Source organism: Pan paniscus, chromosome 2 (assembly GCF_029289425.2).
Source record: "Pan paniscus chromosome 2, NHGRI_mPanPan1-v2.0_pri, whole genome shotgun sequence".
Classification (NCBI taxonomy): Eukaryota; Metazoa; Chordata; class Mammalia; order Primates; family Hominidae; genus Pan; species Pan paniscus.
Genome location: NC_085926.1, coordinates 149,892,834 through 149,918,372, shown reverse-complemented (window position 1 = coordinate 149,918,372; position 25,539 = coordinate 149,892,834).

The window sequence follows — 25,539 nt, the reverse complement described above, 5'->3', positions numbered from 1 at the left end:
GATAGTGATTATCAGAGGCTGGGGAGAATGGAGGGAGGAAGAGTGATTAGTTAATGAGTATAAAGTTATAGTTAGGTGGAATAATTTCTGGTTTTCTATTGATGATTATAGTTAACATGGTTAAAAATAATGTATTTATTTTTCCAAATAGCTAGAAGAGAGGGTTTTGAATGCTCTTGCTACAAAACAATGATAAATATTTAAGGTGATAGCTATGCTAATTTTCCTGATTTTAGTATTACACAATGTATACATATATCAAAACATCATACTTTACCCCCAAATATGTACAATCATTATGTATCAATTAAAAACAAAATAAAACTTTAAAAAGTATAAGACCCATTCATTTCCATAGTATTTTTATTTTTGTTTGTTTCCCTTATAAGTAGCAGCAAACTTTCATCTTAAAAGGCATTCACTACTCAGTGAAAAAGGTGTAATTTCAGAATAAATGTAAACTTTTTAAGGAACAATAATCATGACACCAAAGTTACCATAGTAACAATTTACTTAGAAAGGAGTATTTGTGTTTGAAGATGATTACAAATGGAAATGGAAATACTGAGAGAAAAAAACAACATATTTTGAGGATGAATTGCCACTTCCTTTTTTAAGGACTTAGTCATGCCATAAACATTATTTCTTTAAAAGCTTAAGTTAAAATTCTTTACGTGTGATGGTCTGCCCTCTCCTGGGCCAGAGTCATATACAAAAAAAATCTGTTTGACTTGTAAAAGGAAATTCATCTCCAAAACATTAAAGTATCTTGCAAGTTAACTTGGTATTAAAATCTTAATAGGTATTCATGAGTGTGGTAATTTCTCACAGATTGCGGCCGTTTTTCAAATATTTGAGGAGTTCTTAGGTGTAGTTGTTCTATTCATTTCCTACTTATGTCCCTTTATTTTATTGCAAAATAAACACAGCTTGGCACTTGACATTTTCCCTGACCCATCTTTTAAACATACATTAGATGTGAGTCACAGGCAATGAACAGAACTCGCATTTTTGCCCACATATTTTTACATTAAAAATGTTTCATAATACATGTAATACAAATGTATTAAAGAAGAAAGTTAGAAAATAGAAATAAACAAACCATGAAAAATTACTTGTAATCACATCACAATGGTATAATCACCATTAATATTTGGGAGACTAATGTTCCAGGTATTTTATATATATTGTAATATATTAATTCCAAAAAGGTACTTATTTTATTTTATTTTTTACGTTTAATTTTTATGGGTACATAGTAGTTGGATATAATTATGGGAGTTGGAGACATTATGATACATACATGCAATGGGTAATAATTACATCAAGCTAAATGGGGTATCCACGCCCTCGAGCATTTATCCTTGCTTTACAAACAATCTGATCACATTTTTTAGTTATTTAAAAATACACAATTAAATTACTTTTCACTACAGTCACTTTGTTGGGTAAGGAAATACTAGGACTTATTCGTTCTTTCTAACTATTTTTTAATACCCATTAACCCTCCCCAGTTCCTCTGCACCCACCCCTTACCCTTCCCAGCCTCTGGTAACCATTCTTCTACTCTCTATGAGTTCAATTGTTTTGATTTTTAGATCCCATAAACAAGTGAGAACATGCAAAGTTTGTCTTTCTGTGCCTTGCTTATTTCACTTAACTTAATGACCCCCAGTTCCATTTATGTTGTTGCAAATGACATGTTTTTGCAAAAGATCTCATTCTTTTACATGGTTGAATAGAGCTCCATTGTGTGTATGTACCACATTTTCTTTATCCATTCATCTGTTGATGGACAGTTAGATTGATTCTGTATTTTGGCAGGCATGTCACATGGCCAGAGCAGGAGCAAGAGAGAAAATTCAGGGTAGACAGCATAGGTGTTACACACTTTTAAACAACCAGATCTCATGTGAACTTAGAGTGAGAACTCACTTATCACCAAGGGGAAGGCTCAAGCCATTCATGAGAGATCCACCTCCATGAGCCAAATACCTTCCACCAGGCCCCATCTTCAACACTGGGGATTACAATTTAACATGAGATTTGCTGGGGACATATATTCAAACTATATAAGGTTGTTTATTTGAAGTTTTCTTCCTTTTTATGTAGGCACTTATATCTATAAACTTCCCTGTTAGTATTGCTTTAGCTGTATTCCATGGGTTTTGGTATGTTGTGTTTCCATTATCATTTGTTTCAAGAAATTGTTAAATTTCCTCCTTAATTTCTTCATTTACCTACTGGTCATTCAGGAACATACTGTTTAATTTCCATGTGTCTGTACATTTTCCAAAATTCTTCTTGTTGGTGATTTCTAGTTTTATACTGCTGTGATTAGAGCAGATGCTTAATATTATTTCATTTTTTTGAATGTTTCAACACTTGTTTTCTGTCCTAACATGATCTATCGACAAAAATGATCCATATGCTGAGGAAAAGAATGTGTATTCTGCAGCTGTTGGTTGAAATGTTTTGTAAGTATCTATTTGGTAGACTTGGTCTACAGTTCAGATTAAGTTCAATGTTTCTTTCTTGATTTTCTGTCTGAAATATCTGTCCAATGCTGAAAATGGGGTGTTGAAATCTCCAGCTATTATTGTATTGAGGTCTATCTCTTTCTTTAGCTCTAATAATATTTTCTTTATATACCTGGGTGATCCAGTGTTGGATGCATATATATTTACAATCATTACATCCTCCTGCTGAAATAATCCCTTCATCATTTATAGGGACCTTCTTTGTCTCTTATAACTTTTGTTTTGAAATCAATTTTGCCTGATATAAGTATCATAACTCCTACTCTTTTGGGTTTCCATTGACATGTAATATCTTTTTTCATCCCCTTATTTTCAGTCTTTTTGTGTCTTTATAGGTGAAATGTGTAAATTGTTTCTTTTTCTTTTCTTTTCTTTTCTTTTTTTTTTTTGAGACAGAGTCTCACTCTGTCACCCAGGCTGTAGTGCAGTAGTGCAATCTTGGCTCACTGCAACCTCCGCCTCCCAGGTTCAAGTGATTCTTCTGCCTCAGCCTCCCAAGTAGCTGGACTACAAGTGTGCACCACCATGCCCAGCTATTTTTTTTTTTTTGTATTTTTAGTACAGATGGGGTTTCACCATATTGGCCAGGCTGGTCTCGAACTCCTGACCTCTTGATCTGCCTGCCTTGGCCTCCCGAAGTGCTGGGATTACAGGTGTGAGTCACTGCGCCCGGCCTATTGGTGAAATGTGTTTCCTATAGGCAACAACTCACTGAATCTTGTTTTTTTTGTTTTGTTTTGTTTTAAAATCTATTTGGCCACTCTCTGTCTTTTGATTGAAGAGTTTAGTCCATTTACATTCAATATTAGTATTGATAAGTAAGGACTTACTCCTACCATTTTGTTATATGTTTTCTGGTTGTTTTATGGTCTTCCTCTCCTTTCCTTCCTGTCTTCATTTTAGTAAAGATGATTTTCTCTGGTGGTATGATTTAGTTTCTTGCATTTTAGTTTTTTGTGTATCCATTGCATTTTTTTTTTGATTTGTGGTTATGATGAGGCTTGCAATATCTTAAAACCCATTATTTTAAGCTGATAACGTCTTAATACTGTTTGCATGAACAAACAGACAAGAAAAAACTAATAACTCTACACTTTAACTTTGTCTCCTCTCTTTTTTTTTTTTTAATTATACTTTAAGTTCTGCAATACATGTGCAGAACATGCAGGTTTGTTACATAGGTATACACGTGCCATGGTGGTTTGCTGAACCCATCAGCCCATCATCTACATTAGGTATTTCTCATAATGCTATCCCTCCCCTAGCCCCCGACTCCCTGACAGGCCCCAGAGTGTGATGTTCCCCTCCCTGTGTCCATGTGTTCTCATTGTTCAACTCCCACTTATGAGTGAGAACATGTGGTGTTTGGTTTTCTGTTCCTGTGTTAGTTTGCTGAGAATGATGGTTTCAAGCTTCATCCATGTCCCTGCAAAGGACATGAACTCATCCTTTCTTATGGCTGCATAGTATTCTATAGTGTGTATGTGCCACATAGACTTGGAACCAACCCAAATGCCCAAGAACCAAATGTATGTCTTCTTTTAAATATTTCAATCTCTTCATTAAATGTATTTGAAAGACTTATGAATTCTCTCTCTGTATTATCTTGAATTTCTTTGAGTTTCCTCAAAACAGCTATTTTGAATTGTCTGTCTAAAAAGTCACATATTTCTAGTCCTCCAAGATTGGCCCCTGGTGTCTTATTTAGTTCATTTGGTGAGATCATGTTTTCCTGGATGGTCTTGATGCTTATGGATGTTTGTCTGTGTCTGGGAGTTAAAGATTTGGGTTATTTATTGTAGTCTTTGCAGTCTGGGCTTGCTTGTACCCATTCTTTTTGGGAAGGGTTTCCAGGTATTCAAAAGCACTTGGGTTTTGTGATCTAAGCTGTATCCACCTTAGGTGGCACCCCAAGCCCCATAATGCTCTGGTTCTCGTAGACTTGTAGAGGTACTACTTTGGTGGTCTTGGATAAAATCTGGATGAATTCTCTGGATTACCAGGCAGAGACTCTTGTTCTTTTCTTACTTTCTTCCAAACAGAATCCCTCTATTCCTCTGTTCTGAGCCACCTAGATCTGGGAGTGGTGTGACACAAGCATCCCTGTGGCCACCAGCACTGGGACTGCACTTGGTCAGACCTGAAGCCAGCACATCACTGGGTCTCACCCAAGGCCTGATGTAACAACAACCTGGCCACTGCCTGTTTTCTCAAGTTCCTGGGGCTTTACAGTCAGCAGGTGGCAAAGCCAGCCAGGCTTGCGTCCTTCCCTTCAAGGCAGCAAGTTTCCCTAGGGTGGAGTCAGAGGTGCCGTCCAGGAGCCAGAAACTGAAGTCAAAAACCTTAGAAGTCTACCTGATTCTATTGTACTGCAGCAGAGCTGGCACTCAAACCATGAGTCACAGTCCTTCCCACGCTTTCCTCCCTTTTCCCCTGGCAGAGAGGCCTCACCCCATGGTTACCACCCCCACAGACCCAACAGAATACTGCCAGGCTACTGCAGATGTTCCATTAAGGCCTAGGGGCTTTTTAGTCAGCGTATGGTGAATGCTGCCTGGCCCAGAACTCAACGTTCAGAGCAGTGGGATCCCCTCTGGCCTAGGATAGGTCCAGAAAAGCCAAGGCCTGGAATTGAGGATCCCAGGAGCCCACTTGGTGCTTTACACCCCTGTGGCTGAACTGGTACCTAAGGTGCAAGACAAAGTCCTCTTTACTTTTTCTTCTGCTTTTCTCACGCAGAAAAGTTTCATGTGAAGCCAGCAAGTCTCAGATTCTCTCTCAGGGACCACAGTGTCCTACCTGGATATCGCTACTAGTTATTCAGGGCCCAAGGGCTCTTTAGTAAGCAGGTAATGGATCCTGACAGGACTGCGCTTTTTCACTTGAAGGCAGCAGGTTTCCTTTTGGCACAGGGTATGTCTAGAAATGTCATCTGGGAGCTAGGGCCTGGAAAGGGGGCCTCACAACTCTGGCTGGTGCTGTATCCTACTGTGGCCGAGCTGGTATGTGAGATACAAGACAAAGTCTTCTTTACTCTTGCCTCTCCTGTCTTCAAGCAGAAGGAAGGAGTCTCTTTTTAAGCCATGAGCTGTGCAGCCTGGAGTTTGGGCAGAGGTATAGCAAGCACTCCCTTAGCCACCCTGGCTGGTGTCTCACTTGTTCTGAGCCCAGTTCAGCCCTAGGACTTACCTAGGAGTTGCAGTCCTTATGGCATAGAGTGTTTTCAGTTTGTTTAGAGCCCTGGAATGCTTTAGCCTATGGCAATGAGGCTTGCCAGAACTGAGTTCCAACCGCTGGGATGAGTGATTCCCTTTTGGCTAGAGTAAGTTTAAATACTCCCTCTGTGGGCAGGCCTCAGCTGAGTTCAGCCCAGTTTTGCTTTCTGCTATGACAGGGCAATACTGAGCTCAATGCAATATCTCACAACTACTGCATTCACCCTTTCCCAAGTGCACAGATTCTCTCTGTGCCATGCAACCACTGCTGGGGGATGAGGGAGGAGTGGTGGTGGCAATTCAAGACTCTTTTCTACCTGATTCCAGTGCCTCTTTCAGTGATATGAAGTTAAAACCAGGTACTGTGAGTGCTCACCCAATTTTTGGTTCTTATGAAGGTGTTTTTCTGACTAGACGGTTGTTAAATTGGTGTCTTTGCAGGCAGGATGATTGGCGGAATCTTCTATTTGACCATCTTGCTCTACTCCTCAAAAAGCTATTTGTTTTAATAAAGTGGGATACAGAATACATGCTTTTGAAATCTTTAATGGAATACATCAAGAAAATAGCACGTAAAATATTTCATAATGCTAACTAACCTTGTAATGCTATGTGTGTCTTTTGCTCAATTGGATAGTAAGTAAGCTCTTTTGGGAAAAACACTGAGCTAAATTAATTTTTAATTTCTTTTGAACTTCAGAATTATGTACAAGAATATATCCTCAATATTTTGGAATAATCTCATAGAAATTTTCCAAATAGGCTGACTTTGGAAAGTATGTCCTATAAGAGACAAAGAAAACAACTCTAGAATCTATCCCCTCAATATGAGTGACAGCCAACCAAGCAAAATAAGTCTAAGTAGAGGATATCAGGATTTCAGCTATAACCATGATTAGAGAAGGTGATGTGCATACAAAGTTATATTGACATGGTGAAATAACTATTTGAGATTAAATAGGTAAGTTCAAATAATTTTTTTTATTGTGGCTTATTTATAGTTCCCCTGTAATTTCTACTTTACTCTTTACAGTTTTGAGGTAAAACTTCTCAGCCTATATGCCCTCTCTCTGGCATAAACAGAGAGATCTACTTACTGGCATAAAATTTAGACCCCAAAGTGTATTACTCAAATATGCTGAAACTTTATTTCTCCCAAATAACATTAATGAGTAGGCTGAAAATTTGACAAGGGAGGTCTGCTCCACCTAGTCGCTTAGAGATCCAAGCTGCCAATGTTCTGTCAACTTTAAAATATGCCTTCCAAGGTCATGCTTTGTTTGAGTTTTATCCATTCTGGTCAGGCCTAAAAGGGTTGAAAATAAATGAGTGTTATAGGGTCTAGGGCTGGAATTGGCACTTACCATTTTTATTCACATTCTATGATGGAAACTTAATAACTTTGCTATACCTAACTGTAAAATAGCTGGGACACTTAGTCCAACAGTACTCTTAAAAGAGAATGTAGATTTTGGTGAGCTGCTAGCAGCCTTTTCTGTGTTCCTTCCCATTTTATTAGTGATGTGTCACCCTCTCTTCACCCTCATTGACTTATCAGTGGTGAATATCTGACATATCACAAGCTTCTAACATATCACAAGCAAGAGAGAGAGTGAGGGTGGGATGAGAATGAAGCAAAACAATGCAAAAAAGGACACGAGGCAGAGACTGAATTTCTGTTGACTTTGCAGTTGCTGTTTCAAAATTATGACCAGTTAGTCTGGCTGATTCATGGGATAATATCCTTTTGATTAAGACCAATTTTTAATTAAGCTTACTTAAGTTCATTTTGTTGCTTTAAAGCATACCTTTTAACACAATTATATTGGTGAAAACATTTTTACCGATTGGGAAAGAGTTAGACAGTTATTAATCCTGTTCTCCCACATGGTTAAGTGGATGCCTTTTGGAAAATTATACCTTATACCTTATTGAGTTTCTCCCCATCTGGAAAATGCGAACAATAATCTGCACCTTTCATTATCACTGCAATTTTTAAACAGTAAACCAAATAAAGCACAGAGTACAGTGCCAGACATATGGCATATACTCAGTAAATGATATTTCTGATGATGGTAATGAGGATGATGTTGATGGATGTTGACAGATATCAAATGGCACTTGTCCGGTATATTTTTTCAGTTGAACTAGTGGCTTACAGCTGTCCATGAGGTTATGTTTTCTCTGATTTCCAGGTGAGAACAAAGCCAAGAGAAGTGTATGATGTTTCTAATTAAGAACCTGAACCATTTTGCCAACTTCTGTTAACTGACTATAGCCAAAGTTCTGCTAAATGCAAGAAAAGATTTTAGAAAAACTCATCCTAAATCAACTAGTGCCAATTCTGCAAGGGGAAAGAATTTTTGTCATTTGTTTCATATTTTTTGGCCAACATTGCTTTATATCTACTTTCCAGAATATGATTATATCAATAACTTAACATTACTACAATCTACTTCTTTCTCAAAAAGCTAAAAATCTGAAGACTAAAAGATTTGAGAATATGTCTATTATTCCTAAGAAAGGTAAAAATGGAAGGTATAATTTAATCTGTCTAACTCTACTTGATGAACTCACTGAATTAACCATTACTCCCTATAACAGATGCAACTGAAGTGTACTTAATTTAATCCCACTTAACAAAGTCATGCAATTAACCAACATTCTTCATTCCTACTATATAAGTTGATAGATGTTCACATAATTCTGCAATCTCAAAGCTAATGGATTACTTTCTAATATTAACATACGCATAAAATAAATGTTGAATGGGGAGCAAAAATTGATTGAAATAAAGCTGAAAATTCTAGAAGAGTTTGGCACCCAGAGTGCTTAACACACATGCACACACACATATACAAACACACACTTACTTTAAAATAGACTAAACAGGGAAGTGTCAATGCTGCCTTCTAGGCTTCTGGTATCTGCATTAAGATGATGAAATTCTAATCAAGCAAGCTGTGATCAAATTCAAGTTCTTCGCAATGAGTCAAAATGTTGTTCAATGACTTTACATTCATATATATTTTAGCTTTACCAGTTTAAGTGATATGTCTTTAAAAATGATATTTCTCTTTAACTTTTTTGATTAACTTGTTAGTTGCCTATTCCAATCTTGTTGAATGAGAGGGGGATTACTATCCTGTTACTTGGTGCTTTTTGAACTAGATTCTTGTAGCTTACAGAATATTTATTGACAATACCTAGACTCTTTGATCATCTTTTTCATCTAACTCATATGAACCAGGCCATTTAAAGAACTATCAGTTGTTCCAGGAATACTGTAGTGTGTTTAAATATCAAAGAAATGGAACCATTGCATAAGAATCCTTCCTATTTGGGATGCACATAGTAGTCAGAAAAAGTAGATACATAGGAAATTAGATAAATAGCCAAATATATCCTGAACTTGTATTCTTATAAGTTTTAAAGAGGGAGCAAAAGTGACACTGAACTTGATTTAAAAAAAGTAATGATAAAAGTGCCAATTTGTAATACCCCAGTTTAGAAGACTCTTCCAATAGTCATTTATAGCCCAGAGGCAAAATTTTTATTTTATTAAAATCATTCCCCATGACAAAAAAAACAGGTAAGCTAAAAATACCAAAAACAGAAGAATAATGCTGGCAACTCACATCACAAGCAATAAGCTAAAATACAAATCAATATGAAATGACCAGCAATTCAAAAGAAAATGAACAAAGAGTACAGAAACAATTATGAACATAAAATTTATAGATAAAAAGCTCTGAATGATTTTTAAACATATTTAAAGACTTCACCTTTACTTAGAATGTGAGAATTGCAAATAAGCCAAAACTGAAATGCCATTTTTTAATCCCTGTAAGACTGGTAAAAATCAAAAGTGTAATAACAGATATTCTTGTTGAGGGTGAAGAGAAACAGATATTTTCATACATTGTTGGTGGGAACATAATGTAGTACAATCTCTAAAGAGAGTAATTTGGCAATATCTGTCACAGTGACAAATGTGTATAACTCTTTGTTCCTGTAATTCTCCTACTTTTTACTTACATACTCCTATTTTGTGAAATTGCTTTTATAGTATCATTTATAAACATTAAAAATAAAAGAATGACTACATATGCCTATGGCTATATAGATGATGTTACATGCATACAATTGAATGCTATGTGTCTGTATAAAAAGCAATTTTTATTTCCCTTAATATGGTACACCAGATATCCAGGAAAGCTTATACAAGAAATCCACTATAAAGCAAGTAAGCATAATGAATTAATGTCAAATGCATATTAGATACAGGGTTAAGTTTGCAATAAAAGAACTCTTTAGAAGTCAAACTTGAAGCTAAATCACAAATTCAGACATAAACAAGCACTAAAAGTAGTGGTTGCCTAAAGAACTTCCTATTCCTTAATGACTTGGAGCATCAGTATTAAGAACCATGTAAAATAGAAAAAAAAAGGCCAGAACCATACATTTTGGGGAGTTAAATCAGACTTTCTCATAAAAATGGGCCACAACCATAATAAAACTGTTACTAGGTTGGATGGGGAGTGGGAGACCCTGTAAACATAGCCAACATTGCTATATTGACCTTAGTTATAGACCAAATAATAAAATATCTCCTCTTAGAAAATGGAATTATAAGGTAGCTCTTCCTCAGGTATGTGACCCAAGTTTAAACTACCCCAGTAAGGTCTTAAATACTTCCAGCAAATAATTTATTTTAATGTAGTGCTGGGTTGATACTGTACGTTGGCACTTCAAGAAAAAAAAGGAGTGGAAGAGGATTTCTTCCCCAGTGTACCTTATGAGCAGTTTGAACATATCTCAGGAATGAAAATTGGTTTAACATCATTCCATTAACAGGTGGAAGAAGAAAAACAATGTAATCTTCTTTTTGATCATCTCAACGTGGAAGACCATTAAATAACACTTAAAATTAATTCATGTAAAAAATTACATTAATTTTTGTGGAAAACCAGGATTAAAAGATAATTTTAAAAAGTTGATTTTAGGTAATTTCTCAAGTTTATAGTAACTTCAAATTTGATGATGAAACATTAAAAGCATCCCCTTTAAAATCAGGAAAAGGAAAGGATTCTCACTTTATCATTAATATTCAACGTATATCTTAGTATCCAAGCCAGTACAATAAGATAAATAAAGGGAGGAATTATTTTGAAAGAAAAAATCCCTGTCATTATTTGCAGATAATATAATTGTCAATGAAGAAAATCAATATACTGTACAATAAATCATTTGGAATAATGAGATTATTTAAAGAAGTTACTTTAGAAAGTGTCAATATATGAAATGTCATTTGGCTTTCTGAACATCAGCAAATGTTTAATATTTAAAAGTGTTAAATTAAAAATGTAATAAAAACCCAAACCAAAAAATGTGAAACATTTTATAGATAAATGTATTAAATATTTTATTAAAAATTATTTAAGCAAACTAAACCTAAATGAGTAAGTAGATATGTTCATGTATAAATGGCTTAATATTTAAGAAAGTTTCAATTAATTTATGGAAATGAAAAAGACCAAAGACAGCCATAACACACTGTAGGAAGAATAAAGAAAGTGGGAGAATTTACATTAATAAATTCAGGGTGTCCAGGTGTTTTTTTTTTTTTTAAAGCAATAAAAACTAAGACAGGCAAAGCATAGACAAATAAACCACTGGAATAGGAAAGAAAGTTCCCAATAGATCTACATGATTATGAAAACTGGATGTATGAGAGAAGTACATGGCAAATCACATGTCAAGTCTTGGGGATCAGATGAATTATTTACTAAAAATACAATTAGGTATCCAAATGGAAAAGAACAAAATTTGATCCCTACCTCAATCTATAAACAAAAATCAATTCCAGATAGAAGATTAATAGCAATTTTGCGTGGTAGTATAGGACAATTCCTGTATTACCTCAAAATAAGAAAGGATTTTTAAAAAATGAAACACAATATAAAATTAAATATAAAGAAAGCAACTGACAAATTCTACTGCACTAATTAAATCAAAAGAGATCATAATGAAAATGAAAGATCATCTACTGAGTGGTAGAGGATATTTATAACAGATACACTCACAAAGGATTCATATCTAGACTACATAAACAATTTCTAAATTTCTTTTTTTTATTATTATTATACTTTAAGTTTTAGGGTACATGTGCACAATGTGCAGGTTGGTTACATATGTGTACATGTGCCATGCTGGTGTGCTGCACCCAATAACTCGTCAACAATTTCTAAATTTCTTAAGTAAAAGATAACTCAATAAAAAGGGCCTTTTACAAGACAGGAAATTTAAATGGCAACTAAAAATATGAAGTACTGCTAAAAAGCAACATGAAAATGGAAACTACAGTGATGCCATTAGATACCTATTAGACTGGTGAAAAAACGAAAGAAAACAGTTTGACCAAAAAGTAGTATAGAATTGGAGAAACAGGGAATGGCACAGACTACCGCAGTACATATAATTTTGATGCCATCACTTTGGAAGATAATTTGGCACTACCTAAATAAGCTGAACATTGTCATACCCTATTACTCAGCAATTTCACTCCTAATATATTCCTGAAGTAAATATCTTTTGTCTGTTCTAGGAAATACATATGAGAATATCTGTATAGGATTGAAATAACTAAAAGTGGACACAATCAAAATGTCTCTAAAAGAATGGAATGAAAAAATTGTGTGCTATGTTTCTACTATGGAATGTTATACAGCGTTGAATAGGAATGAACTGAAGTTACACGTAAGAATGTGTATGTATCTTCCAAGCATGTGAAATAATGAACAAGATGCAAAAGATTCATATAGTATAGTTCCATTTTTATAATATTTATACATAGACACAACTAAGCTGTATTGATTAGGAATATATATATAAATGATAAAATGACAAACAGTAGCAAAAAAAATAACACAATAAAAATCAGGACAATGGTTACCTCTGGGATGATAAATGAGGAGCAATGGGGAGTGGACATGAAAGGACTCTGGAATGCTGAAAATGTTTTGAGTTTTACTTGAGTTGTAGTTTCACAAGAGTCTGCTTTATAATTATTCTTTAAATTATGCATGTATGTTTTATGCTGTCTTCTGTGGGTATATTTCATGAACAAGTAATTCCAGGAAGAGAAAAAAATCAACATCCAGCAAACCCATAAAAAGATTCCTAACTTAACATATAATAATGAAAAAGAAAATTAAGTGAGATGCAGTTTTACACTCCCTAGACTGGCAAAACTAAAAAGTATTGTGCGAATGTAGAGAAAGGTGATGGTGAGTGTAAATTCACATAAACATTTTGGAAAAAGATTTGGTATCTAGAAAAGTTGATGGTGCTCATACCCCTTGACTCAACAACTTCACCATTAGGTACATGTAGAGGAATTCTGGTACATATGCAGGAGGTACACACAAAAAAGTTTATAGTACTATTTCTTTTTACAACAGCAAAATATTGTAAAAATAAATTTAAATGTTCTGTAATAGGAGCATGGATAATCCTAGGTAGGCTCCTCTCTGTAACTATGAAAATTAATGAATTACTATTATATGCATTAACATAGATTAATCACACACATAATATGAAAAATATGCCATAGAAAAATACATGTGGTATGATTTCTATTATTGCTCAAACACATGTAATATGAAAATAAGTAATTATCTACATACATGTGTGGTAAGATTGAAGAAAAGCAAGAGAGTATTCAATATAAAACTTCAAGTTTTTAAACACTCTGGATGGTAAATAAAAGGAAATATGAAGAGTGATGCACAATGGGCTTTAAATTTATTGGTAGTATCATATCTTAATCCAAGAAGTAGCTGCACAGGTGGTTGTTTCATTAGTACTCTACATAGCTTTCATAAGCTATATAGATGCATATGCTCTATACATGTATACATGCAACATGACTTATATATGCATGACACAATCCCTAGTTTAAAATGGGAAAGGGAGAAAATACAGAAAAAGATGACTTTTATATGTCGAAATGAAATAGCCTTCAGGATAAATTAGTGGAAAAAAAGTAAGGCAAACAAAATGTGTATAGGATGCTATGATTAGTATAACTAAAGTATAAAATGAGAATAAATACACATTTTGCTTATTTGTATTGAACATTTTGGGGAAATTATGCAGAAAACTGGTGACTCGGTTGCCAGCCAGAAGTGGGTGTTTGGATGACAATTTTATGGGGGAAAGAATTTTCATTGGAAGGCCTCCCATTACAGAACTTACAGTACAAGTTCTGTAAACTTTAGACTCTTGTACTAAGTAAATACATTACAACTATTATAATAGTTACAATTTAAAAATTTTAAATAAATTATCCTACCCAAATTTTCTGATGAAATGGAGTCCAATAACAAAGGACCAAGGGATTCTATCCTCAGTTTTTTCACCTAGAGGTCATAATATGATGAATTAAAAAAAATCTTCCTATTGCCACAAAGGGAAGGGAATAAAGGAAGGGATACTGTGATTATTAGTTTTTTAATCACAAGTGATACACATGAAATAGTAGAATGGGACAGAATTCAGTTAACGTTAAGCCAGAAAATCACACCAAATGTCAAATTTTCACAGTCATTCTCATTAACAACATTTATGCCAGTCATACACACTGGTTTCCACAGAGACCAACCAAATTTTCTAACAGTTACTGGCTTTATAATCTGACTTTCTAACAAAAACTAGCTTATTATATTCCTGCAAAGACTAATGTTGAGTAACACAGAACAGCAGCATGAAAGAACTAACATTGTGAGCCAAAGTAAATCCATTTATTTATAACGTGGTCTGGCCAATTTTGGGACAGTCATATTTTATAACCTTCCATGAACCTGGAATTTTCCTTTAACAATTGTGCTAAATTTACTAAATATATCATTCCATTGTCTAAAATTGACAAAGCCTTTATTTTAATAAACTGATTATTTTGTAATTTAACACTAGTAATTTTTAAAATGCTTTTAGTTAGCACAGAGGTAATTTATTCCTATTTTGCTTGTTTGCCAATTTGCTGTACTGTCATAAGGGTTGTTACTTTAAACCTTCAAGTAGTGTCTTAAAATAATCCAGGCGCTAAAGTTACTAGTCCTGGTATCCTGGTACATTATACAAGTTAACAAACATTTGTGTGACAACTATATGTAAAACACTCTGCCAGAAAGTAGAAAGACACAGAGGGAAATATATATGAATTTTATAGATAGATAGATGATAGATAGATAGATAGATAGATAGATAGATAGATAGATAGATGATAGATAGATAGATAGATAGATAGATAAAGATAGATAAAGCTTTTCAAAAAATTTGTTTGCAGGGGAGGGCCCAGATGTACTCTGATTGGTTAATGAAAGATAGCAAAGAAAATTATTTGAATTGGTTGTGACGGTCTGTGCAGCAGCTTGGGCTTGTTGAGAAGTCTGATGTAATTGGAGCTTTCTGAATTCTACAAGGATTCAGGGCAGAAGGAACATTTTACCTCTATCCTACAAGATGAGAAGGGGGATTTTCAAAATGAAGAAGGAGTATGAGTTAGCTAAGATTGGTAGTATGGAAGTAAATGACATATTTGGAAAACAAAGAGTTGAAATAGCCTGAGTTGAAATAGCAAGTTGGGAGATCTCAGAGAAATAAGATGAGATCATGCTATGGAAGGCCATGAAAGCAATGCTAAGTCATTTACATTGTTTTTATTTTCTTCATGGCGAACCATTAAATGGTTTTGGAAATATTGGTAAAATGCTTAAATTTGAAATAATTTTATTTATTTATTTATTTATTTATTTATTTATTTTTGACAGCCTCGCTCTGTCGCCCAGGCTGGAGTGCCATGGGCTCACTGCAACCTCTGCCTCCCGGGTTCCAGCAATTCTCCTGCCTCAGCCTCCTGAGCAGCTGGGATTACAGGCGCCCACGACCACGCCCAGCTAAATTTTTGTATTTTTAGTAGAGATGGGGTTTCACCGTGTTAGTCAGGATGGTCTTGATCTCCTGATCTAGTGATCCACCCACCTTGGCCTCCCAAAGTTCAGGGATTACAGGTGTGAGCCACCATGTCTGGCCTGAAATATTTTTAAAAAAGAAATATTTGGTCATTCAGATTGGCAAACAGATTTTTTAAATAAAACTGTGATAAAATACACATAAATCTAAGAAAGTAAAGAGGTGAAGGAAAGAATATGGCTTGATAAATCAATTAGGAAATAGATTTCATTAGGAAGATGCCCTAGAGGTTAGCCGTCACAGGCCTTGACTAGTAATGCTGCCCACTGAACATAAAATATAATGGCTTTGGACAGAAAAGTATCATGTAGGTGGATCAGAAAAGGGTTGTATAAAGCGATACAGTAAGAGGGAATAGAATAATTTTAAGGTCACCTGGCTGATGTATTGACAGTGCCAGGAATTAAGAGCAAGGGATATAGTATTCAGCTCTAGTACCATATACAACCTTCTGGCCAGGAGCTCTTTCAATGACTGAGCAGGGACTTAGAAGGCTGAAGATGAACATATATATCCAGTTACTTTTCTTTCACAAGCTTCTGTGGAAACAGAAACAACTCAGGACATTTCAAATGAGCCAATAGTCTTTATTGAATACACAAAACATATTCATCCAAGTTCTAGGTTTTAAAGATTATAATTAAGTTTATACAGTGATATATAGTCAAGAACAAAGTTTTACATCTTATAAAAACATGCAGTCATATCTTAACACAATATTATGATGTTTCCATATCTTGTGGTATTGCCATGGGAAAACATAAATTTGTTGTTGTAAGTTTACTGCAAAATCAGCTGTCAGATAAGCCTTAATTTAAAGATAATTAGCTTTTTTTTGTAATTGGAAACATGAGGAGAATGTGTAAAATACCCCAAAGGAAACAGACCCAGTTGGCAGAGTAAATTAGTTTTGATTTACATGAGATTTTATATGCCTAGAGATTTTGGTATGAAAAAAACAAAACTTCCAAAATCCTAAAACAATTTTAGTTCATTTTATTTCTTCTGTTTACCTAACATTGATTTATTGCTTTTTATTGCTATCTCAACTACCCCAAGCCTTTAAAAAGCTGCCTTATCATCTCTCTATGGTCATTAGACTTTGCAAAAGAAGAATTAAATTCTATATGGTAGAAGGTGTTGGTAATTTTCAAATTATATTGCAGTGGCTTCATTTTATGACAAATATAAGCATAAAAATCATCTAATTGGACTGGAAATTCATGATTATTATTGGTTATGTGTTCCTGAGCCCTAGAATGACATTCTACTGTGACCACACAATCCCTAAACAGGTACTGACTTTACAAAGACTTGAATCAACCAGTTAGGAGAATAAACTGAGTGGAGGAAGGACTGTGAAGGTGTGGAAAATTCTATCTGCCAAACTTTTGGAACTACTGCTTTTGATATTATATGAGCAAAATGAATAAAACTAAGGGCTTTCATTGCTTCCCATCAAATCAAGATTTCCAAGATTTCCAGCTCCATAACAAAGTAGAGGATGCAAATAATATATTTTATTTATCATGTGTTTTTCTGACTTTTATTAAGGACATTTTGATGTTGTTAAAATAAATATATTATCAGGAGATAAACATTGTGAGGAAATTTGCAATATGATAAAACAAAATGAAAGCATGCCATAGAAGTCCAGTACTTTTGCTAAAATTCCACGAATTTGGAATGGAAATAACTTTATGCTAGTAGCCCCAAAGTTTTCAAAGCCTAGCAGCAGTCTTAATGAGCATCCATGGTTAATCAGTGACTGTGGGGCAATGTTTCTATACTTTTTGTTGTTTGGCTGTTGGCATAAGCAGGTTATGTCCCTTTCAGAAAGTGATGAATGAGACAGGCACTTTCTCAAGATGAGCATACATATCATGCATATGTGGATAAATCCACGTATTCATTCACAATTATAAATAATTTTAGGAGGTCTACATGCCTCCTGAACTACCCAATGAACACCAAATTTAAAATCTGAAGCTTAAAGCACCAAGTCTATACTATTCAAGCTTACCCTCTACAACTAGAGCATTTACTATCTGTCACAAACTTTTCTCCCACTGTTTCATAAAATGAAGCTTCTGCTCAAGTCAATATGATTTCCTTACTGTCTCCAAAACAAATCATGATACCAACCTACTGCTGCCATCCTCAACTGGATCCTGGATAACCTTTGTCTTTTTTCTCTTCACATTCCCAATTCTAGCAAATTAATTTAAATTATACTTTCTACAAAAATTGCCTATGATATCAGCCCATAGTTAACACTATTTTCTCTGTAATTTTAATTTGTGATAGTGCATGTTGATTATTATAATACAGTAGGTAACATTTCCCTGGGCATATAGTAGACACCATCAAGAAGATAATGAGATCCAGTATTTTAGGATATTTCACACTTAAATTCTTTCAATCAGAAACTACCAAATGAAGAAAGATGACATTGGGAACAAGGTTAACTTTACTGTGACATGTTCTCTTAAGGAGGGCCAGCAGTAGCAATATTCTATCAGAAGTGGCCATGTGTCACCAAGCAATTGATTTGTTTCACCTTGTAGCCATTTGAATTTCATAGCTAATTTATCTCCCCTCTCTGTTCACTAGAAAAGCTAAAGCCAAATTCGTGGAATTCTAGCAAAAGTATCGGACTTCATGTATGCTTTCATTTTGTTTTACCATATTGTAAATTTCTTCACAATGCTTATCTTCTGATAGTATATTCATTTAAAAACATCAAAATATCCTTCTTGATAAAAGCCAGAAAGAAACTGGATCCCTTCCTTACACCTTATACAAAAATTAATTCAAGATGGATTAAAGACTTAAACGTTAGACCTAAAACCATAAAAACCCTAAAAGAAAACCTAGGCAATACCATTCAGGACATAGGCATCGGCAAGGACCTCATGTCTAAAACACCAAAAGCAATGGCAACAAAAGCCAAAATTGACAAATGGGATCTAATTAAACTAAAGAGCTCTGTATAGCAAAAGAAACCACCATCAGAGTGAACAGGCAACCTACAGAATGGGAGAAAATTTTTGCAATGTACTCATCTGACAAAGGGCTAATATCCAGAATCTACAATGAACTCAAACAAATTTACAAGAAAAAAACAAACAACCCCATCAACAAGTGGGCAAAGGATATGAACAGACACTTCTCAAAAGAAGACATTTATGCAGCCAAAAGACACATGAAAAAATGCTCATCATCACTGACCATCGGAGAAATGCAAATCAAAACCGCAATGAGATACCATCTCACACCAGTTAGAATGGCAATCATTAAAAAGTCAGGAAACAACAGGTGCTGGAGAGGATGTGGAGAAACAGGAACACTTTTACACTGTTGGTGGGACTGTAAACTAGTTTAACCATTGTGGCAGTCAGTGTGGCAATTCCTCAGGGATCTAGAACTAGAAATACCATTTGACCCAGCCATCCCATTACTGGGTATATACCCAAAGGATTATAAATCGTGCTGCTATAAAGACACATGCACATGTATGTTTATTGCGGCACTATTCACAATAGCAAAGACTTGGAACCAACCCAAATGTCCAACAATGATAGACTGGATTAAGAAAATGTGGCACATATATACCATGGAATACTATGCAGCCATAAAAAATGATGAGTTCATGTCCTTTGTAGGGATGTGGATGAAGCTGGAAACCATCATTCTCAGCAAACTATCGCAAGGATAAAAAACCAAACACTGCATGTTCTCACTCATAGGTGGGAATTGAACAATGAGAACACCTGGACACAGGAAGGGGAACATCACACACCGGGGCCTGTTGTGGGGTGGTGGGAGGGGGGAGGGATAGCATTAGGAGATATACCTAATGCTAAATCATGAGTTAATGGGTGCAGCACACCAACATGGCACATGTATACATATGTAACAAACCTGCACGTTGTGCATATGTACCCTAAAAATTAAAGTATAATAAAGAAGCCAGAAAAACACACAATAGATAAAATATATTATTTGTATTCTCTACTATGTTATGGAGCTGTTTGAGAGAAGAATGATGAAGAAATATTTGTTGAAAGAATAGAGGAAAGAAAGAGGAAGGGAGAATAAGAAGACATACATAGATTGGAATATGAGATTCATTAATTTCAAAAGGAGTAATTTTTCTTTATGAGTTATAGTAATTTGGATTAAAATAGTAATTGCCCATCTCGAGCACTTTCTATTGCTCTTTCCTGTTTTATTTGCCTGTAGGATTTATACCTGACATATCTTTATTTGTCTTTGTTCATTGTCTGTATCCTCCTCCTGGAACATCAGTTCCATGAAGGTAAGATTTTTGTTTGTTCCTTACATACTGCCCCAACCCATAACAGTTAGATACTAACAGCGTGTCCCCAGTTAGATACTCCATAAATGATTAACTAGTGAATAGATAATAAACAATCACAACAACATCATATGAATACAAGGAGAAATAGTCTCAACTAAACTGGAAATTTATATCTTCTAGTTCTATGTGCTCCAATACTAGCTTTGTACATTTGGTTCAGTTATAATATCTTCCAATTTAATTTCCTTCATTTATTTCCCTCATGACAACTTTGGATTAGAATTAGGGGTGTCCAATGTTTTGGCTTCCCTGGGCCACATTGGAAAAATAAGAATTGTCTTGGACCACATATAAAATACACTAACATGAATGATAGCTGTTGAGCTTTAAAAAAAAATCACACACACAAAAAACCCTCATAATGTTTTAAGAAAGTTTACAAAGTTGTGTTGAGCTGCATTCAAAGCCATGCTGGGCCACATGCACCCCACAGGCCGCAGGCTGGACAAGTTTGGATTAGATGAACTGTAAGATTTTATGCCAAGCCCTTTTCTCTATCAATAAAGATTATTGTTTATTTTAATGTTTATTACTCAATTGGAATTCATAGAAAGACTAGTTGTTTCTAAAATTTTTCACATTCTCTTTTGTAATCTTTGTAAAGGTCCTATTTCTGGGTTAAGAATATCTTTTTCATGCCTCATACATGCAGACCTGCAAACTTGATTAGACAGACCTTAATAGCTTTATTCTTTGACAATTTTGAATGAGCAATTGTTCTTATTTTGAAAGATATTCGCAATGACTCTAAATTTAATGAGTCTCCTTTAGGTTTAAAGTCAATTGAAGCAGATTTGCTGACCTTATGAATGAGGACAGCTGTGTTCTGATGAACAATTTATATTTGCAATTTCATTTTCTTTTTCTTTTCTTTTTTTTTCTTTTTCTTTTCTTTTTTTTTCTTTTCCTTTTTCTTTCTTTCTTTCTTTTTGTTTTTTTTTTTTTTTTTGAGATGGAGTCTTGCTCTGTCACCCAGGCTGGAGTGCAGTGGTGGGATCTAGGCTCATTGCAACCTCTGCTCACTGCAATCTCTGCCTCCCGGGTTCAAGTGATTCTTCTGCCTCAGCCTCCTGAGTAGCTGGGATTACAGGCACACACCACCACACTTGGCTAATTTTTGTATTTTTAGTAGAGATGGGAGATGGGGTTTCACCATGTTGGTCAGGCTGGTCTCGAACTCCTGACCTCATGATCTGCCTGCCTTGGCCTCCCAGAGTGCTGGGATTACAGGTGTGAGCCACTGTGCCCGGCCCTATATTTGTAATTTCTTTTCATTACTGGCAGACTTTCCCCTCATTTACCTGCATTGCCTTTAAATTTCCTTAGTCCATTTCTCCGCAGCTTTGTATAGTAACAGTCTGGTCTCTGTACATGCTCTTAAAAAATTTCATCTATTTAAACTCATTTTCTTTGTAGGAGGTAAATGAATTCTTTTCAAGGCAATCAAACCCATATTTATTCTGTGAAAATCCTGGAAATTCTGGCCATTTTTATCAACATTCTTCCTCATTTGCTATGTGTTAGTCTCCAGTGGGGTTTCCAGGTGAACAAGTCCCTAAAGAGCTCAATCAAGTGGGGAAAGAGTCACACATATCAACGTTTCACAGCTAAAATGATTTGGTGACAGTGAATACAATGTGGAGCACAGAGAACAGAGTGACAAATAACGGCATTTTCTGAGGTAAGGGGTCACAGTCCTCTCTTCTCCTTCTTCCCCACACCTACTTAGCATGATGCTCCTCTCCTGGCCAGTGTGTCCAAAGAGATGGAGCTCCCTCTTCCCTCAGATTCCAATAAAGCGTTACTGTGATTGCTTATTGAATAGAGGGGCAGGCCTCCAACATGTCTCACCCCCTCCAGCTCTAAATGAGAGAGACTAAATTCATGGTGAGTACGGTCAGGAGGTGAGGAGCTCCCTTTTTTCACACAGCCCCTGCTAGTACGAGTTAGGTCCCCAGGTGCAGCTGCCTGAGAATACTGGAAGCCAATTGCCTTCACCCAAGCTCACTCATAGTACAGAGGTTCCAAGCTGGGACAGTCAAGCCAGGAAAACAAGAGGCTACCACCCTGTTCACTGTGCAGAAAGCAACTCAGAGATTTAGCCCATGGGGAGAGAAAGTCTATAAGAAAAAAGAGCTCTGAAGTTCTCCACAAAGAACCTAAGTGTGTTTGAATAAATCTTTTAATTTTGATAATGTTTAACATCTGAAAATCAATTAACGTAATATAGCTCATCAGTAGAATTAAGTGACTCCACATGGTCATCTTAATAGATGCAGAAAAAGCATTTGACAAAATTCAATGCCACTTCATGATAAAAACATTCGATAAACTAGAAAGAGAAGGGAATATTCTCCACTTGATAAAGGGCAACTACAATAAATTCCACAGCTAACATATTCAGTGTTAAAAGACTGGGTGCTTTCCCCCTAAAATTAGGTACAACAGGCGGTTTTCTGCTCTTACCACTTCTACTCAATATGGTATTGGAGATAGTGTACAGGCAGTAAAATTTCACTAAATACTGCTGACATGTCCTCCAAAAATGTTCCATCTTCAACTACCATGAAAGTGTTAGAATGCGTCTTTCTTTATACCATCTAAAACATTATTGCCTCTACAATCTGTGAAAAATGGTTATATGTTGCTATTTTAATTTGAATTGCTTTAATTATAATTAAAGTTGGGAATTTTAAATTTTTACTTATTTTTAAATTTTTTATTGAGACAGGTCTCACTGTTGCCCAAGCTGGATTGCAATGGCATCATCCTAGTTCCCTGCAGCCTAGAACTCCTGAGCTCAAGCAATCCGTCCGCCTTAGCCTCCTGAGTAGCTGGAACTACAGGCATGTGCCACCACGCCTCATTTTTGTATTTAGGTTGGGCATTTTAAAATCTGTCATCTGTTTTCAACAGTATTTCTGCAAACTGTGTGTTTATGTCTACCTATTTTTATTTGCTGTTCTTCTGTATTGATTTATGAAAAGTTATATATTAAAAACTTTATATATTGTATATAAACATGTTTTGCAAGCTTTTTTTAGTTTGTCTTTTGACTTTTCTCATGATATATATTTTTAATATCCTAAATATTATTTAGTTACGTGTATTGGTCTTCTGTATTTTGTATATTGCTTAGAAAGGGTTTTTTTTTTAAGGGTTAAAAATAAATCACTTACTTTAAGAAAAATATTTACATTTTGGTTCATCCAAAATTGTTTTATAAAGATGGGGATAGGAATCCAACTCCCCTTGCCCCCTGCCAAATAGTTGATCAGTTTATCTCTAATGATCCTTCGTCTAGCAATCTGGATGATTTCTGGAGATTCCTCAAAGTCTAACAGTTTATAATTCTAGAAGCTAAGGATTATAATTAATCTCTGACAAATCATTGGGCATAGCAAAGACTAAGTTTTGGATTTTAAGCCGATATGAACACTTTATTAACAGATTCATCATGTGGATGGGTTGGGAATATAGACTCTTGAGACCATCGAGTTCAAATTCCATATTTGCCACTTACTAGCTGTGTGATGTTTGACATCTTACCCTCTCTGTGCCTCAGATTCTCTATCTGTAAATCAAGGGTAATAGTAGCGTCTAAATCATAAGACCATCTTGGAAATTAAATGGGTTAACATATGAGTTCATGTATTGTCTAAAACACTTCCAGGCAGAGAGTAAATGCTACATAAAAGTTATTATTATAAAAATTACTACATTATTATTACTAAAGTAGTTAGAAAACAAACAGGCTATTTTATGAATTATTCCACTCATTGCAGCCATGTTGGTCAATCTTGCTCATAGGTGGGTGTCTATGATTCCATGATTCCATGATTTCTTCTAAGAAATAAACCTGCCTAAAACCATTCTGTGTCTTCCTGCCTCTAACCTATAAGGAGACAAAAGAGAGTGGCGATGCTGGTAGTTCTGTCACAGGTGAACTATTGATTTTTCGATAAATAAATGTAAATATAAAATAAAGCATAAATACTGCTTTCCAGAAAACTTCACAGAGTGAATAGTTAAATGTCTGCCACTGGATTCGTGTCATTTTCATTTTTCAGGGGGTTGAGGGCGGTGCAGTGAGCTCTAGTCCCAGAACCCAAAGCAGTGCATAGGCAATGCATCTTCCAGGTTCTACTTTCTGGTGGCATCACCATGGATCTACATCACCTCCTCATACAAAGCAAACAACTACAGTTAAAATTATTGGACTATCAAACAACTACAGTTAAAATTATTGGACTATCACAAGAGAAGTTAAAATTTACCTACTTTCCAAATGAAACACTTACGATGCAAAAAGTAGGCTAAATTTCCTTCTCCCTCTTGTAAGATACCTATTTTATTAGCAATTATCACAATCTTCCAATTGCTCTCTTGCCTCTGTCAACAAATACTGTTTTTATCATTTTTGTATCATTTCACCAGCCTCTTAGCACAGTAACTGGTCCCATGGAAGGAACTCAAATACTTTTTGAATAAATTTGTAAAATTATTAGTAAAGCTGAAAATACTGGCTACTGTTAAGCATTTCATCAATGCCTACTTAGTGTTTTTGTTGAAGTTTGATATTGTAGCGTTTATAAAAAATTAAATTCGTAAGCTCTGAGCTTATTGAAAATATGAACGTTTTCTTATTTAGATCTGTATTCTCAAGTTCTCATACAATTCCAGGTACATGTATAATAGGTGCACAAAAATGTTATAAAATTCATGTGCAACCTGACCAATTGTTGAAAATTATCTGATACAGCTAATAATAATAACTATTAAAAACAGTTGTTGACATTTCTTAAGGTCTTTTTATAATTCACTGTGAGTAGTGACATAAGTAGTTAAATAATAAATTATCTTATTTAACTTCGAAACGAAACTAGGAAATAGGTATTATTTTTCACATTTTACAAATAAAACATTGATATTTAAAAGGAAAATAACTTGCCCTAAGTCATACAGTTAGTTTGTAGTAAATTGTTGACTCAACACTAGATCTATTAGATAATAAATTTTTTGCCAGCAACTACTCTGTGATATCTCTTGTTAATATCACCTAAACTCTGCAGAGCACTGAATGACACTAATGGATCATTGGGTCCCTAGGACTTTCAGCTTTTTCTTTAAGTTTGAATTCTCATCAGAGATTGTCTTGACAGTTTGTCAAGATGAATTTGAATTTTTAATGAAAAAAAAAAGACTTCACCTCCTTTTCATTTAAGGTACAAATAAAATTTCCCCAAATAGTATAGCTAAATGGTTAAGTCCATGGCTTGGAAATCAGGGCTGAAATTCTTGCATTTGTTGCTGAGAGCATTAGCAAGTTGCTTAACCTCTCTGTATCTCAGTTTGTCCCTTTGCA